The sequence below is a fragment of the Lissotriton vulgaris genome, chromosome 1_1 (assembly GCF_964263255.1).
Source record: "Lissotriton vulgaris chromosome 1_1, aLisVul1.2, whole genome shotgun sequence".
Lineage (NCBI taxonomy): Eukaryota > Metazoa > Chordata > Amphibia > Caudata > Salamandridae > Lissotriton > Lissotriton vulgaris.
Window position 1 is genome coordinate 120,718,015 of NC_141685.1, and position 16,741 is coordinate 120,734,755.

Consider the following 16,741-nt stretch of genomic DNA (forward strand, 5'->3'; position numbering starts at 1 on the left):
CTCTGATGGCCGCTTACTGAACCGCCACCTCCAGGCTCCAGGAGTGAATACATTTCACGCAAACAAGCACTTATACCTGTACAGACCTGGGATTTCAGATGTCACAGACGGGAATGTTTTTAAGGGTCAGACAGTTCAAGTACAGGGCCTCACACTTTGCTGCTGCTGTAAAAAAGTATTTATAGCTGCACTTCAGATGAGCATCTTCCAAACACTGATGTAGAGGACTAAAGAGTATTTACAGAAAGGTGACAACTGGAAGTGGTAGTCTGTATTTCAATGAATATATTTGTATTTCAATGAATATATCTGTATTTCAAAGAATATATCTGCATTTCAATGAATATATTGGTATTTTAATGAATATATAAGTATTTCGGTCAGTTTTGCAATTAAACTGGGCAGCTTATTTATTCTTTTAAATCATTTATTTGCAGTTTTTCAAATCCACAGTGTGCTAGATAGCAAAGTAAATAGAGGTAAATACCATGGAGTTTCATACACCAGATCAGTGACAATGAGGCATAGATCATGTGTCAAAGCGACAACTGAAGGAACAGCTTATTTCTAATTTTCCTGTGTCTGTGGCTTATTCCTTATATTTAATACGGTTTTATATCCTCAAACAAGACTGAAATGTAGGTTCTAATTAGGTTTTGAGTTTCTGGTTTAAGAGCACAACTGTCTCCTAAAATCTTAAGATAGCGGTCTCTTCCAGGCTTTGGTGTTTTGTTTACAGTAAGCACCATCCTCTCTCAACAAAGTTTCACTGACAAAAAATAAAGCAATATATCTTTGAAACAATTAATTCCTAAGATAGGGCAACCAAGTATGAACCAGACATTTCTGACACAGTTTACATTGTATCATAAAAATGAGTGGGTGTTACTGGCCTGAAGAACAGGGCAGGGGCATTTCATTACTCGAAAATATTCTACTCCTTCACATGGGCCCCTATATCACAGTACACTCGTCATCAATACACCGCTGATTAGTGAGTGAGTCAACTCTTTGTAGCATTGTCATGCAAGCAGTCTTGAATGCCTCGACAGCAACATTAATTCAGACGTGCATACATCAGAGCCCTCAAGCCTCACTCATCACGAGTGACACTAACACATTTGGAGGTCGTGCTGAAGTATCACTCAAACTTGGCCCTTTCTTCCAAAATATGGGGATTAACTAGAACTTCACACGTGACTATTCAGCACAGAGCAGACCCTCTGTCCCACATTTTGTTGGCAAACGTTTCTCATATTTCACCATGAGTACTGCACACAGTTCAGTAGAATGTTCAATTGAATGTCTATTTTAGTGAGACTTGGTTGTCAATCATATCACTTTACATGTGTTCTCATCATGTCTATAAATTCAGTAATGTTTCTTCCTTTGGTATTGTCAAAGTCAAATGTTAAGTGACACCACTCCCTGTGTCTTTGTTTAATACCTCATTTCTCTATTGATTTTTCATATACAATGAGCTTATTACAGGGATGGAAGTTTATCAATTCAGTCCAAGATACTGTGTAAACTAGAACTTGTGAGAAGACATTGATAACCGGAAAAACAATAAATAAAATAACCCGTCCAGATAGAGGTGATGTAGCCCAGAAGATCCTGCAGATTATCAGGGAAGGAGGACGAGGGGAAACATGAGGGGAAGGGACGTGGGAACAGGAGAGAAAAGTCAGGGTGCCAGGCACCATGGTCAACCCCCAAAAAGCCAACTCCCACTACGAAGGCCGTAGCCAGAAAACTCTTACCATGATGTGTTAAATCCTGGAATATTGACATTTTGTGAAGCAAGGTCAGACGGGCCATTAATTGCGGTGCCAGCCCTAGGTTGGTCATCAAGGTATACCAAATGGAGCCGTAGCAGCACAAAGTGCTATACAGTCCGCAGGAAATGCAAAATGTCACAGGCAACTGCGCCACACCGTCTGCTCCTCCAGCATGTGGAATAGTCTGCCGTAAGTGCTTTATAGACACACTCCAACGTCCAGTGCCAGTGGTGTAGGGACTTGAAATAACTGAATTTCAACCTGACCGCCTGGAGGAAACTGCCATAGTCTTTCCAATGGTCGTGCCTGTCCTGCCCAGAGAGTGAGAGGCCCCGCGGTACAACGGTACATGAGTAGGGAAGATCCTGACTATTTTTTCAATAATTTCGAAAGGATGGCCATGGCACCATCTTGGCCACTTGATAAATAGGGCCAGTACTTGGGACCTCTCCTGTCTGGTGACTTACAAGCAGCCTACCAGGCCGCTACAGTTCAAGGGATAGCTCCTTATGCTGATATAAAGAGGTGCATCATGGAGAGGTTGGGTGTAGATGACGAGACCTACCGGCTAAAACTATGACAAATGAAGGAAGGACTCCAAGCCTTGTACGGTAAAAGATATGGCGGATCGCTGGTTAAAACCAGTCACTACAGATAAAGATGGCATCATGGCCAAAATATATTTGGAGCAATATTTGTCCTCACTTCATCCGCCCATTCAGAGGTGGGCGCGTCAACAGGCTAATCTGACCCTAGAAACTGCCGTAGAGATTGCTAGTGCCTACAACAGAGCTCAAGAGATTCAAAAAGTGTGAGAGGAGTCAACAAAGAAAACAGGAGGCCCAGGAGTACATCGTCAGCCCCGTCCAACCCTAGCAATGAAGTCCAAACCTGTAACCATAATTCCTGGAACCCCTATTATCAGACCTACTACTATGGGTCCTCAATGTTTCCAGTGTGGAGGGATGAGACATATTGCCCAGTTTTGTCCCCAAAAGGAAGACCCCATGGAAATAGGTATGGCCCGCAACTACTATTGCCCCCCTTCAGAAAAAAATCAACTCCCTATAGCTGTACAGTTTCAGTGAATGGACACCCCGTGACAGCTCTGGCTGATATGGGATGCCTACACAGCATAGTCCGACCTCAAGACCTGGGATCCAGCCTTGGCCCGATTGATGGAACTGTAGCTATATGTTGTATTCATGGTGACACCAAACCATACCCCACGGCACAAGTACAAATACAACACCCCTATGACTCAGGAACCACTTTAACTGTTTGACGTATACCCCGGTTACCAGAACAAGCTATACTCGGAAACGATTACCCAAAGTTATCTCAGTTGTTGCAAGGCACTAAACTCAAAGATGAAGAATGGTGGGCCACAGCACCTTTTTCACAGGAATACAGACAAGGAGTGACCACCATCAAAAACTAGGAAGAGTAGAAAACAAAGGAGGGCAGAAAAAGGCAGGAATCCATTGGTTTTTTCCGTTCCACAAGATAAGAACCCCTGGGAAACCGATAGAAATTCCTTACGGCACAAAGGGAAGATCCGGTGTTGGAACAAGGCCCTAGAGGACAAAGACCCACACCACGTAGTTCCATATTTCTTTAAGAAAAAGTGGTTGTTGTATAGAAAAGGGAGCCCCACTCAGAACCCCCAGCTATTGATCCCTCGTCCATTCAGGGAAAAAATGATGTATCTAGCCCACAGCCACTTATTGGGGGACATTTTGGGGCAGACAAACTGAAAAACAGATCATGGAACGGTTTCATTGGCCCGGCATATACCAGCATGTAAAAATATACTGCAGAGAATGCCTGGTACGCCAAAAAATAACAGATACCATCCTCCCACAGCACCCCTTCAACCACTTCACATAATAAAACCCCCCACAAGAAACCTTACGATCCTCAACTGCCAACCTCCTCATGATTCCCGGCACAAATAAGGTCTCCTGGGGCGATAAAAGATTCACTGTTGCTACGGCCAGACTGTGGAACACCCTACCTCAGCAAATTAAATCTTGCCCAACGCTACCGGCCTTCAGGAAGCTTATAAAAACCTGGTTTTTCAACCAATGAGCAGCACACCATTTGACTACTGCCTCTTCCGTCCATAGCGCCGAGACACTCACGGGTATTTGCACGCTTTACAAATTGCTTAAAAAAATTAAATAAATAAATATAACCCTTTAGTCGAATAGGTATGGACATGATAGGTCCTTTGTTACCTTCCGGCAGTGGATGTTGTTATGTTCTTGTTATGGTAAACTACACCACCCGTTTTCCAGAAGCCACACTCTTACGCAGACCGGATGCCTCTAACATAGCCAAGGCCATGATAACGTTTTTTTCAAGGGTGGGATTCACAAAAGAGATCTTGACCGATCAATGGACTCCCTTTGTGTCCCGATTGATGAAGCAAGTCTGTGTGCAGTTAGGGGTCAAACAAATCAGGACAGTCGCCTATCATCCCCAGACAGATGTGTTAGTTGAAAGATACAATGCCACTATTAAAACCACCCTCAAGAAACTCCTAGCTTTGGAGTCCAGGAAATGCGAGGACATGTTGCCCCTGTCATTATTCGCCATTAGGTGCAAAGAACAAAAAAGTACAGGGTACTCTCCCTTTGAGCTGTTACATGGTCATAAACCACGTACCTTTCTAGTGTTTGAGGTATTTAACCTCTTCAATGCTAATGACAAGGGTAACTCGTCATGATGCACTGGTTGACCTGTGCTGATGACAAGGATAACTCGTCATGTATAATGGGAATCATCAAAGATCAGCGCAGGAGGGGGAAAACCCCTTAGCATCCAAGGTGTTAAATTGCCACTGTCAGTAAAACCAACACCCTGAGCAGAGATGGACTGGCCGGAACGGGCTTCGGGTGTTTCCCCGGGAGGCTGGAAGAGTGGGGGCTGATTCTTCAGTGCTAGGAAACGTATTTGTTACTAGGGGCTGGTTTTGCTGTGGTGCTGCTATATCACCCCCAGCAACAAAAGAGGCAAGGAGCTGGTCCGTCAAAATTGTCAGGCCTGGTTTGGGTTCCCAGTCCGGCCCTGACCCAGAGGAACAACATTTCCTCCTTGCACATACTGAACATCATTACTCTGCACCCCAACGCCGTGCATATCCAAATTCACACCAGCAACAAACCTAGAATCAAAACGAGAATACAATCCGTGAGAATCACTTTTGTCACCCGTTTGGAACATTTTTTTCTGAGCCATCATTATTTTTTCTTTGATTTTTTTCTGCTTAGTAACAAAATTCTCACTACAGAACTTTGCGTAAAACAAAATCTCATCCGGAATGTTAGTCTGCAACCCCTCACATTTTTCTGGATATGTGCTCTAACCTCTGGATGCAACGCCAAAAGATGCGCCCTCTTTTACCCGGTCGTCGACTTTGCAATATTGTCTGTAACTCTGCATTAATCACTTGTAATATAATAAAATATTTTGAGGCACTTCACTCTGTGGTTCTTCAGTTGGCCAGTTTACAGGCAACTTACACTCATTCCACAAATCTCTTGGGACAACAATTAACAAAGTTAAACTCAGCTCTCGACCACCCCGCCTGGACGAACAGGCCTCATCTCTACTGCATCCCTCCTGGAGAGGCCCCACCTCCTTTGAATCACCCAAACACAGGACAGGCCTCACCTCCTCTACACCCTCCTGAACAGGCCTCTCCTCCTCTGCTCCCCTGGACAGGCCTCACTCACCTCCTCTGAGCCCCCTGGACAGGCCTTGCATCCTCTGCATCCCCCTGACAGGTCTCGCCTCCTCTGCGCCTACCTCCAAACAGGCCTTACCCCCTCTACATCCCATGGACAGTCTTCCTCTCTTCTGCACCTGCTGGACAGGCCTCACCTTCTTTGTTTCTCCCCCTGGACAGGCTTCACCTCTTCTAACCTCCCTCCGACAGGACAGGTCTCACCTCCTCTGCACCCCTGGACAGGCCTCACCTCCTCTGCACCCCTGGACAGGCCTCACCTCCTCTGCACCCCCTGGACAGTCCTCGCCTCCGCCACCCCCTGAACAGGCCTCTCCTACTCTACACTCCTGGACAGGCCTCACCTCCTCTGCAGCCCTGGACAGGCCTCACCTCCACTGCACCCCTGGACAGGCCTCTCCTCCTCTGCTTCCCTGGACAGACCTCACCTCCTCTGCACCCCTGGACAGGCCTCTCAGCGCTTCTCACAGGAGCTCTCGGTGAAGGATTCTCATTAAGGACAGAGGAGCCCAGACTTCATTCCACCCCATACAGCGCCTCTGACTCCGCCCTGAGCCTTGGGGCGATATGCACAGGCCCCGAAGAAAGACACTGCTACCCTAGACAGGCCTCACCTCCTCTGCACCCCTGGACAGGCCTCACCTCCTCCGCTCCCCACTCAGCCTCAGCAGCTCTCCTGATATCACCATGAATGCCAGGGTGGGGGGCCTGGGGGGGTCTGATCCATGGATTAAAAATTGCAGCCGAGTGAGTTAGCAGCTCTCCTACCTGAGCAGAAACCTGTCCAGGCTCTCTCCTCCTCCTGGAGCTGGGGGATGAGTATGGGAGGGGCAGGTGCAGATTTGGGGACTGAGGGGGGTCTGTAGATGGTGGTAACTGCCCACCAGACAGGATTTCTTCCTCTTCTGCAGCAGGCTGGACACACCAGGAGAGGCCGGAAGTGATGTCAACATCCGCTGCTGGTGCTGTCTCTGCTGCCGCTGACCCGGAAGAGGAAACCCTTCTCCCTTCCAGCCATCGTGCAGCTCAGTGCTTTTTCATCAGCAGGCGAGGTGCGCCCTCTGGTGGCCGCTGACTGAACCGCCACCTCCAGGCTCCAGGATTGAATACATTTCACGCAAACAAGCATTTATAGCTGTAAAGACATGGGATTTTAGATGTCACAGACGTGAATGTTTTTAAGGCTCAGACAGTTCAAGTGCAGGGCCTTACACTTTGCTGCTGCTGTAAAAAAGTATTTATAGCTTCACTTCAGATGAGTATCTTCCAAACACTGATGTACAGGACTAAAGAGTATTTACAGAAAGGTGACAACTGGAAGTGGCAGTCTGTATTTCAATGACTATATCTGTATTTCAATGAATATATCTGTATTTCAAAGAATATATCTGTATTTCAAAGAACATATCTGTATTTCAATGAATATATCTGTATTTCAAAGAATATATCTTAATTTCAATGAATATATCGGTATTTTAATGAATATATGAGTATTTCGGTCAGTTTTGCAATTAAACTGGGCAGCTTATTTATTCTTTTAAATAATTTATTTGCAGTTTTTCAAATCCACAAAGTGCTAGATAGCAAAGTAAATAGAGTTAAATACCATGGAGTTTCATACACCAGATCAGTGACAATGAGGTATAGATCTTGTGTCAAAGCGACAATTAAAGTAACAGCTTATTTCTAATTTTCCTATGTCTGTGGCTTATTCCTTATATTTAATACGGTTTTATATCCTCGAACAAGACTGAAATGTAGGCCCTAATTAGGTTTTGAGTTTAAGAGCACAACTGTCTCCTAAAATATTAAGATAGCGTCCTCTTCCAGGCTTTGTTTTTTTGTTTACAGTAACCACCATCCTCTCTCAACAAAGATTCGCTGACAAAAATAAAGCAATATATCTTTGAAACAATTAATTCCTAAGATAGGGCAACCAAGTATGAACCAGAAATTTCACAAAGTTTATATTGTATCATAAAAATGAATGGGTATTACTGGCCTGAAGAACAGGGGTGGGGCATTTCACTACTCGAAAATATTCTACTCCTTCACATAGGCCCCTATATCACAGTACACTCGTCATCAATACACCGCTGATTAGTGAGTGCATCAACTCTTTGTAGCATTGTCATGCAAGCAGCCTTGAGTGCCTCGACAGCAACATTAATTCAGACGTGCATAAATCAGAGCCCCCAAGTCTCACTCATCACGAGTGACACTAACACATTTGGAAGTCAATCTGAAGTCTCACTCAAACCTGGCCCATTCTTCCAAACTATGGGGATTAACTAGAACTTCACACGTGACTATTCATCACAGAGCAGACCCTCTGTCCCACATTTTGTTGGCAAAACCTTCCTCATATTTCACCATGAGTACTGCACACAGTTCAGTAGAATGTTAAATTGATGTCTATTTTAGTGAGACTTGGTTGTCAATCATATCACTTTACATGTGTTCTCATCATGTCTATAAATTCAGTAATGTTTCTTCCTTTGGAATTGTCAAAGTCAAATGTTAAGTGACACCACTCCCTGTGTCTTTGTTTAATACCTCATTTCTCTATTGATTTTTCATATACAATGAGCATATTACAGGGATGAAAGATTATCGATTCAGTAGAGTCCAAGATACTGTGTAAACTAGAACTTGTGAGAAGACATAGATAACCGGAAAAACAATAAATAACATAACCCGTCCAGATAGAGGTGATGTAGCCCAGAAGATCCTGCAGATTATCAGGGAAGGAGGACGAGGGGAAACACGAGGGGAAGGGACGTGGGAACAGGAGAGGAAAGTCAGGCTGCCAGGCAACATGGTCACACCCCAAAAAGCCAACTCCCACTACGAAGGCCGTAGCCAGAAAACTCTTACCATGGTGTGTTAAATCCTGGAATATTGACATTTTGCGAAGCAAGGTCAGATGGGCCATTAATTGCGGTGCCAGCCCTAGGTTGGTCATCAAGGTATCCCAAATGGAGCCGTAGCAGCAAAAAGTGCTATACAGTCCGCAGGAAATGCAAAATGTCACAGGCAACTGCGCCACACCGTCTGCTCCTCCAGCATGTGGAATCGTCTGCCGTAAGTGCTTTATAGACTCACTCCAACGTCCAGTGCCAGTGGTGTAGGGACTTGAAATAACTGAATTTCAATCTGACCGCCTGGAGGAAACTGCCATAGTCTTTCCAATGGTCGTGCCTGTCCTGCCCAGAGAGTGAGAGGCCCCGCGGTACAACGGTACATGAGTAGGGAAGATCCTGACTATTTTTTCAATAATTTCGAAAGGAGGGCCATGGCACCATCTTGGCCACTTGATAAATAGGGCCAGTACTTGGGACCTCTCCTGTCTGGTGACTTACAAGCAGCCTACCAGGCCGCTACAGTTCAAGGGATAACTCCTTATGTTGATATAAAGAGGTGCATCATGGAGAGGTTGGGTGTAGATGACGAGACTAGGCATGAGCGGATTTTGCGGATTGGCAATCCGCGAATTTGCGGATTTGCAAACTCGCAATCCGCAAAATCCGCGAATTCCCGCGAATTTGCGGATTTTTTTTTTTTTTTGTGTTCGCCCGTGTTTCTGCCAGTTCGCGAGGGTTTTTACAATTTCGCAATTTGCGAACTTACCTGTCGGGTCGCAAGTTTTGCGAACTTGTTGTTTCTACGTGTCCAACCTGTTTGGGACACTCTTCTTCATCACTGCCACTCTCTGTCACCACTGCCACTCTCTGACTACTCATGCCACCCTCTGGCCCACCCATGCCACCCTCTGTTTCATCACCACACCCTCTGGTTGTCCAGTGTACATTATTTTTGGCAAAGCAAAGCACACCTTCCCTGCCTCAAGTGACCTGAATTAATTTGGGGCTGATTAATGTGTCACAGAATATTTTTTTAGCTGGCACCTGCTTCCTTAGTGCGCCCTGATTAGTGATCTTTTGCACTTGCTAAGTGCTTTCATTGTTGCAAAATTAGTTACAACACCTGCCCTGCCCCAACTGACAATAATGAATTAGGGGCTGATTAATGGATTTTAACTTCCAGCCTGGCTCCTGCTTGTCTCCCTTAGCTGTAATTCAGGACCTTTGTGGCATATGTGTAACTATTCTGAGGTTCAGAGCAGGGTCACATAATAGTTGCAACTGGCAACTGAACTCTGGAGGGGCCCCTCAGGAAGCACTACAGGAAATGGCTACTAATGATGAGCCTGAACTTTTGAACCTGGTAAGTAGTTACTTTCAGTTTTGCTAAAATCGTATTTCTGCAATTTCGCACTTATTCGCGGGGCGCGAACTCACGCGAACAGTGCGAGCAGTGCGAGCAAAATCCGCTGCTCGCGGATTTGCGGATTTTTCAGGAAATTCGCAAATCTCGCGGATTGCGGATTTCCCGAAAATCCGCAAAATCCGCGAGCGGAACGGATTTTCCGCCCATGCCTAGACGAGACCTACCGGCTAAAACTATGACAAATGAAGGACGGACTCCAAGACTTGGACGGTAAAAGATATGGTGGATTGCTGGTTAAAACAGGTCACTACAGATAAAGATGGCATCATGGCCAAAATATATTTGGAGCAATATTTGTCCTCACTTCATCCGCCCATTCAGAGGTGGGCGCGTCAACAGGCTAATCTGACCCTAGAAACTGCCGTAGAGATTGCTAGTGCCTACAACAGAGCTCAAAAAAAGGGTGAGAGGAGTCAATAGAGAAAACAGAAGGCCCAGGAGTACATCGTCAGCCCCGTCCTACCCTAGCAAAGAAGTCCAAACCTGTAACCATAATTCCTGGAACCCCTATTATCAGACCTCCTACTATGGGTCCTCAATGTTTCCAGTGTGGAGGGATGAGACATATTGCCCGGTTTTGTCCCCAAAAGGAAGACCCCATGGAAATAGGTATGGCCCGCAACTACTATTGCCCCCCTTCAGAAAAAAAATCACCTCCCTATCGCTGTACAGTATCAGTGAATGGACACCCCGTGACAGCTCTGGCTGATATGGGATGCCTACACAGCATAGTCCGAACTCAAGACCTGGGATCCCGCCTTGGCCCGATTGATGGAACTGTAGCTATACGTTGTGTTCATGGTGACACCAAACCGTACCCCACGGCACAATTACAAATACAACACCCCCATGACCCAGGAACCACTTTAACGGTTTGACGTATACCCCGGTTACCAGAACAAGTTATACTCGGAAACGATTACCCGAAGTTATCTCAGTTGTTGCACGGCACTAAACTCGAAGATGAAGAATGGTGGGCCACAGCACCTTTTTCACAGGATACAGACAAGGAGTGGCCACCATCAAAAACTAGGAAGAGTAGAAAACAAAGGAGGGCAGAAAAAGGCAGGAATCCATTGGTTTTGCCCTTTCTACAAGATGAGAACCCCTGGGAAACCGATAGAAATTTCCATGCGGCACAAAGGGAAGATCTGGTGTTAGAGGAAGCAAGGAACAAGGCCCTAGAGGTCAAAGACCCACACCACGTAGGTCCATATTTCTTTAAGAAAAAGGGGTTGTTGCATGGAAAAGGGAGTCCTACTCAGAACCCCCAGCTATTGATCCCCGGTCCATTCAGGGAAAAAGTGTAGTTTCTAGCCCCCAGCCACTTATTGGGGGGACATTTTGGGGCAGGCTAAACTGAAAAACAGATCACGAAACAGTTTTATTGACCTGGCATATACCAGCATGTGAAAAAATACTGCAGAGAAAATACTGCAGAGAAAATACTGCAGAGAATGCCGGGTATGCCAAAAAAATAACAGATACCATCCTCCGACAGCACCCCTTCAACCACTTCCCATAATAATACCACCCACAAGAAACCCTACGATCCTCAACTGCCAACCTCCTCATGATTCCCCACACAAATAAGGTCCCCCATCCCTAGCTTCGACAGTGGCAGAGGAGACCGCTGGGCCGGGAGATGAGGAGATGCCATCACTAAATAATTTCTTGAAACTTTATTTGATTCCCTGCGCGGATATTTTCAGGCGCTAAAACAGAAAATGGCCGGAGAGCACGGCGAGTTGCGTTGAGATGTAGATGGATTGGGGGAACGAGTGGCGGCGGTGGAGGAGGCGGAACAGTCCAGAAGCGAAGAAGTGGAGCAGCTTCAGCAGGAAGTTATCGGCCTCAAAGAACAGCAAGTTGACCTGCAGGCGCACGCGGAGACCTCGACAATCGGAAATCGCTCTAGGAGGAACAACATTAGGGTCCGAGGCGTTCCATCCAAAGCAGAAGAGGACAGTGTCACAAGCTCCTTGCAGGGAATGTTCCGGGAGATTCTGGGGGAAACTGACGACTTTGCAATTCGCATAGACTGGGTACACAGGGTAGGCCTGGCATGGGGTGCACCTGCCCCCCCGCCGACATCCTGGCCTTCCTGCCGGACTTTCCCTTGAAAGAGAGGATCCTTCGAGAGGCGCGTCAGAAACAACCTCTCCAATATCAGGGATACCAGGTTGCATTGTATCGGGACCTCTCGGCCATCACCTTACACAAGAGGAAGGCCTTTAAGGTGGCCACGACGTTCCTGCGTGACAAAGGCATCCCCTACTCGTGGGGCCACCCCTTTAGACTGATCTTTAAATGGAAGGGGACCCTGCACCAACTCAGATCCCTGCACGACACGTGCGCCCTCCTGGGCATTGTCCTCCACGAGGAATCCCAGTCACAGGAAGCTTCTCTGCGATCTTCACAAGAGAAATCACCACAGCCCTCGCGAGATGGGTGGCAGCGAGTGGGCCGCAGGCGTTCGCCCAAGGTCAACTTAAAATCGGACCTGGCCACTGTAGCACAGGAACAAGCCTCGGCTATTCAGGAGGTGTCTAAGGACACAGCGGCATTGAATTGACCTAACAGAGATGGGGTCTTTCTTCGCATTCTGAGCATGCGGGTCAGATGGGGGGGCGGGCGGCAGGGCAAACGGGTTGCCACAGCCACTTGCTCCTTCACATAATGTCACCACAGACCAGAACTGGGTGTTATCCAGCCTGGGACTATGAAACGACTCTGGGAGTTCTCTGTTGGGGTTAGAGCGGGGGGTGGAGGGGACTGGGGTGCTGGGGAAGGCTTTGGGGAGGTTGGGGTTAGGGAGGGGGGAGGTGGGCAGAGGGTGTTGGGGCTCGGGTGGGGGTTGGAGGAAGGCGGGTTTGGAGGGGGAAGTTGGGGAAGGGGGGGCGGGTAGATGGGTGAGACGGGAGGGGGTAGGCGGGTGAGTTACGGGGTTGAGGGGAGGGGGGTGGGAACCAGTGTGCCGGCAGGGGCCCTGTGCGCAAGGTGCAATGAGACAGCAGGGGGCGAACCTTGCACACACCACTCATCGAAGCCACGATGACTAACGATACCTTAAAAATCGTAACACTGAATTTGAAGGGCCTCAATAACCCCATTAAAAGGTGAGCAGTACTATCATATCTAGAGAATTTAGGGGCGGCAATATGCCTACTTCAAGAAACACATTTACTTTCTAAAGATTGGCACAGGCCTAAGTCCCGGGCATTCCCTCATCAATTCTTCTCCTCCACCCCTGATAAAAAGGCGGGAGTTGCGATTTTAGTTGCCAGGCATATCCATGGTCAAGTCAGAGACAAAGTGGGGGAGATTAAAGGCAGACTTCTGGCCCATAGTATCACGGTAGGTAACATGCAGCTGACGGTGGGGTCCTTATATGCTCCGAACATGGGGCAAGAACCTTTCGGTCGGCACTCCCCAAGATATTGCACCTCTTTCAAACTATTCCTGTGACCCCGCCGGCCGGGACTATCACACAATTGAAAGCAGCGATCCAGCATTTCAAGAGACCGCGCATGCACAAACAACTGGCATACCGGGGAATGGACGAGGGGAGATGGGGATTCCCAATTTACAACAATATTTTCAGGCAACGTAGCTACGATACTTAGTGGAATGGTATAGGCCTGAATCAGTGAAGAGATGGCTCTTCCAAGACAGAGCCATGGCTCAAACGTCTCTGTGGAAGATTCCATTCCTCCGCCACCCGCACAGACCACGATACCTCCAGAATTCGCCCATCACGCGCATCATACTAAGGGTGTGGGACTCGGTTGCTGCTAGGTGTAAGCTCACAACCTTCCCTTCGCCGCTCACTCCTCTATTGGACAATCCAGAGTTCCCCCCGGGCACGGATCTCCGAGCATTCCCGCAATGGCGATGTTCCAGCTGTAGATCTGCAGGGCATCTCGTCGACTTAGAGGGCTTTCTCCCATTCACCGAGCTGTCCCAAGGGTACGACATCACATCGCCACAGCTCTTTCAATACTTTTAGCTGCGGCACTGGCTTCTGCAACCCACGATTAGCCCACTTGTTGGTAGACGTATGACCGCGTTTGAGAAATGGTTGGTAACAAGGGACTCGGATCGAGGCCTTATCACGGATCTATACAAGTTGCTTACTCCTCTCCATTAGACACGCCACACTGCAGGGCAGAGACGCTGGGAACAGGAGTTGGGGAGAACGTTAACACTCCAAGAGTGCCTATCGATTTATTACAGAGTCAATCACACAGTGAGGAATGCAGCAGGCAGAAAATCAGCTGTGAAATTGGCCATGTACTGGTACCTCACACCTGCGAGGCTTCACAGGGGCAACCCAGCCCGGAGCGCGTCCTGCTGGAGGGGATGCGGGGAAATAAGCACACTAACACATCTCTTATGGGAATGCACTGAAGTCAAGGCGTACTGGACCGCAGACCTCAATGGTATAGATAGTTCCATAGACACTGAAATCCCACGGCCTCCGGCCTACACCATTCTAGGTCTCCCGAATGCACTCACTTTCCCTATGAAATCCAGTAGGGAGCGCCAAATGTAAATGTGATGTGTAAATGTACAGGAATTTATATAGCGCAAATCACCGAGCGGTTTCTAAGCGCTTGCTTAGGGAACCCGTCCTGGTATTACCCTGTGAGATAACCCCGGCAGGGTATCTGCAAGGTGAAAGCCAGGCATCCCGCCGCGAGGGGCCGTTGTGGAGATTAAGCAAGCTATTGCCCAGAGTCGCAGAGTGTGAACCCGTGAATCGAGTAGGCACCGGAGCGAGAATTGTCGAGTCCATGGACATTTTTAGGACTCAAGACCCCGCCGAGCCGGGAATTGAACCCTGGTCCCGGGCTGACCTCTGCTTCCAGGTCTGCCTCCTCTAACCAGTGAGCCACACTTCTCAAATGGGCCTTTGCGATACAGTCTGCCTCCCAGCACATACTTTCCTTCTGGGGGACTGACACAAGGCCCACCCACACGGGCTGGCTGCACAGACTTTGGTTCACACTAGGGATGGAACGTATCCAAGCTACACTTACACAAACTACAGCAACATTCCACACGGTATGGAAGCCACTGCTTACACTTCTCTCTCAACAGTTCAATGAAATTACGTGCCTTAGATACCTCCGTCTATTGCGCCTGACAGACACAAACGATGATACCATAGAGCCCAAGAAGAACGCACCATAAAGCGTCGTACTTGAAACATCCTATACTCATTAGGTTCGGCACACTGGTTGGGGAGGGGGGAAGTTTTGGGGACTGGGTGGGGGGTTTTTTCTTCCTGTTTTTGCTAGCTAAGCTTCACGGAAGATTATTGCTCGATGCCGCAACTCATTGGAGTGATACAATGAGAGAACGACTATGGGATCCTACAAACTGTGTGAGTTATTTGTTGTATCAGACGAAGTGGATCGTCCAGCATGTTCGCCACTTTTTTTTGTGGCCGCAATATTGCATTGTATTATCTGTGCTTTTTTCTTTCCCTGAAACCAATAAAACAAATTTAAACATAAAAAATTCAACATTCCCTTCCACCTCCAAGCAGATGATACCCAGATCTATCTGGAAACCTCCTCCACTGAAGACATTCAGAGACTGAACGGCACTCTAAGAGAAGTCCAACACTGGCTATCACGCAACCACCTAAAACTCAATCAAGACAAGACAGAAATCCTACTAATCTCCAACGATGAGAAGAAACCCCAAATGGCAGAATGGCTAAAAGGGATTGATGCGCTCAACTACAAACTCACCTTAGCCAACTCTGCAAAACCGCTGGGAATCACCTTGGAACCTAAATTAGACATGAGCAAACACATCAAGAACACTGCAAAGAATGCCTTCCTCAACCTTAAAGTACTCAACAAAATAAAACCCTTCAGCCCTCTGAATGAACTCAAACAGGCTACTCGTGCACTTGTGCTGTCCAGACTAGACTAAGGGATTGCAACCCTCACAAGATCAGCCAAATCTTTTTAAGATCAACTCTGAACGCAGCAGCCAGAACGGTCACAGGAGTAAAGAAATACGAACACATCTCTCCTGCACTCATAGAGCTAAAATGGCTCCCCATCGAAATGCGGACACATTTCAGAACTGCCTGCCTCACGCACAAAGTGCTGCACACAGGGAAACCTGCCTACCTGGCCGTCAAACTCCAGACAGACGCTTAGACAAGAAGCCTGAGAAGAACCAACACCCTACTCCTTATCCCTCCGAGAACTCGCAAACAAAACAAGCATTGGAAATGCAATAGGCTCGCATTAGGAAAGTTTGAGCTATTGGTCTTATAAATGATTTTTTTTTATTTATGTGTTATTTTTTAAAATAGCTAAATTAATAGCTTTGTCATTTACAATGCCAATAGTTATAACTTTCGCAAATGTGACACCTATAGCATTTGTAATGCAATATGTTTTGTATTTACGTGACTTAGATGTATTGATATTACAAATGAGGAAAAAAAGAAAGAAAAATGGACCAACAAAAGAAGAAACGGGTATGAAGAGAAAATGCAAAACAGGAAAAGGACAGAAGAATGAAAACAAAACTTTTAAAAAAAGCTTGAAACAAAGGGCAAGAAAATAAGAGACAAGAGTATGATGAAATGGAGAGCTAGAGGGGTCGGGGTGAGCACAGAACGAAGGTAGGAATGATTAACCGTCAGCACCAACAGTGGACATGCGATTGTGAAAATTGTGCTCTGGAAACAGGACGGACACAGCCGTGGGCCACAGTGCAGAAACGCAGTTAAAGCTTAACTTGAGAGAAGTACAGACACACTTTGCGCCGGTGAAACTAGACACGCGATTGGGAGTGGGGCTGGGCCAGGCGGTGCTGCTCTGCACATCATGGAAAACAACAGTTTATCATGGCGGGGGAGGAAGAGGCAGACTGCGGGAAGAGGGCA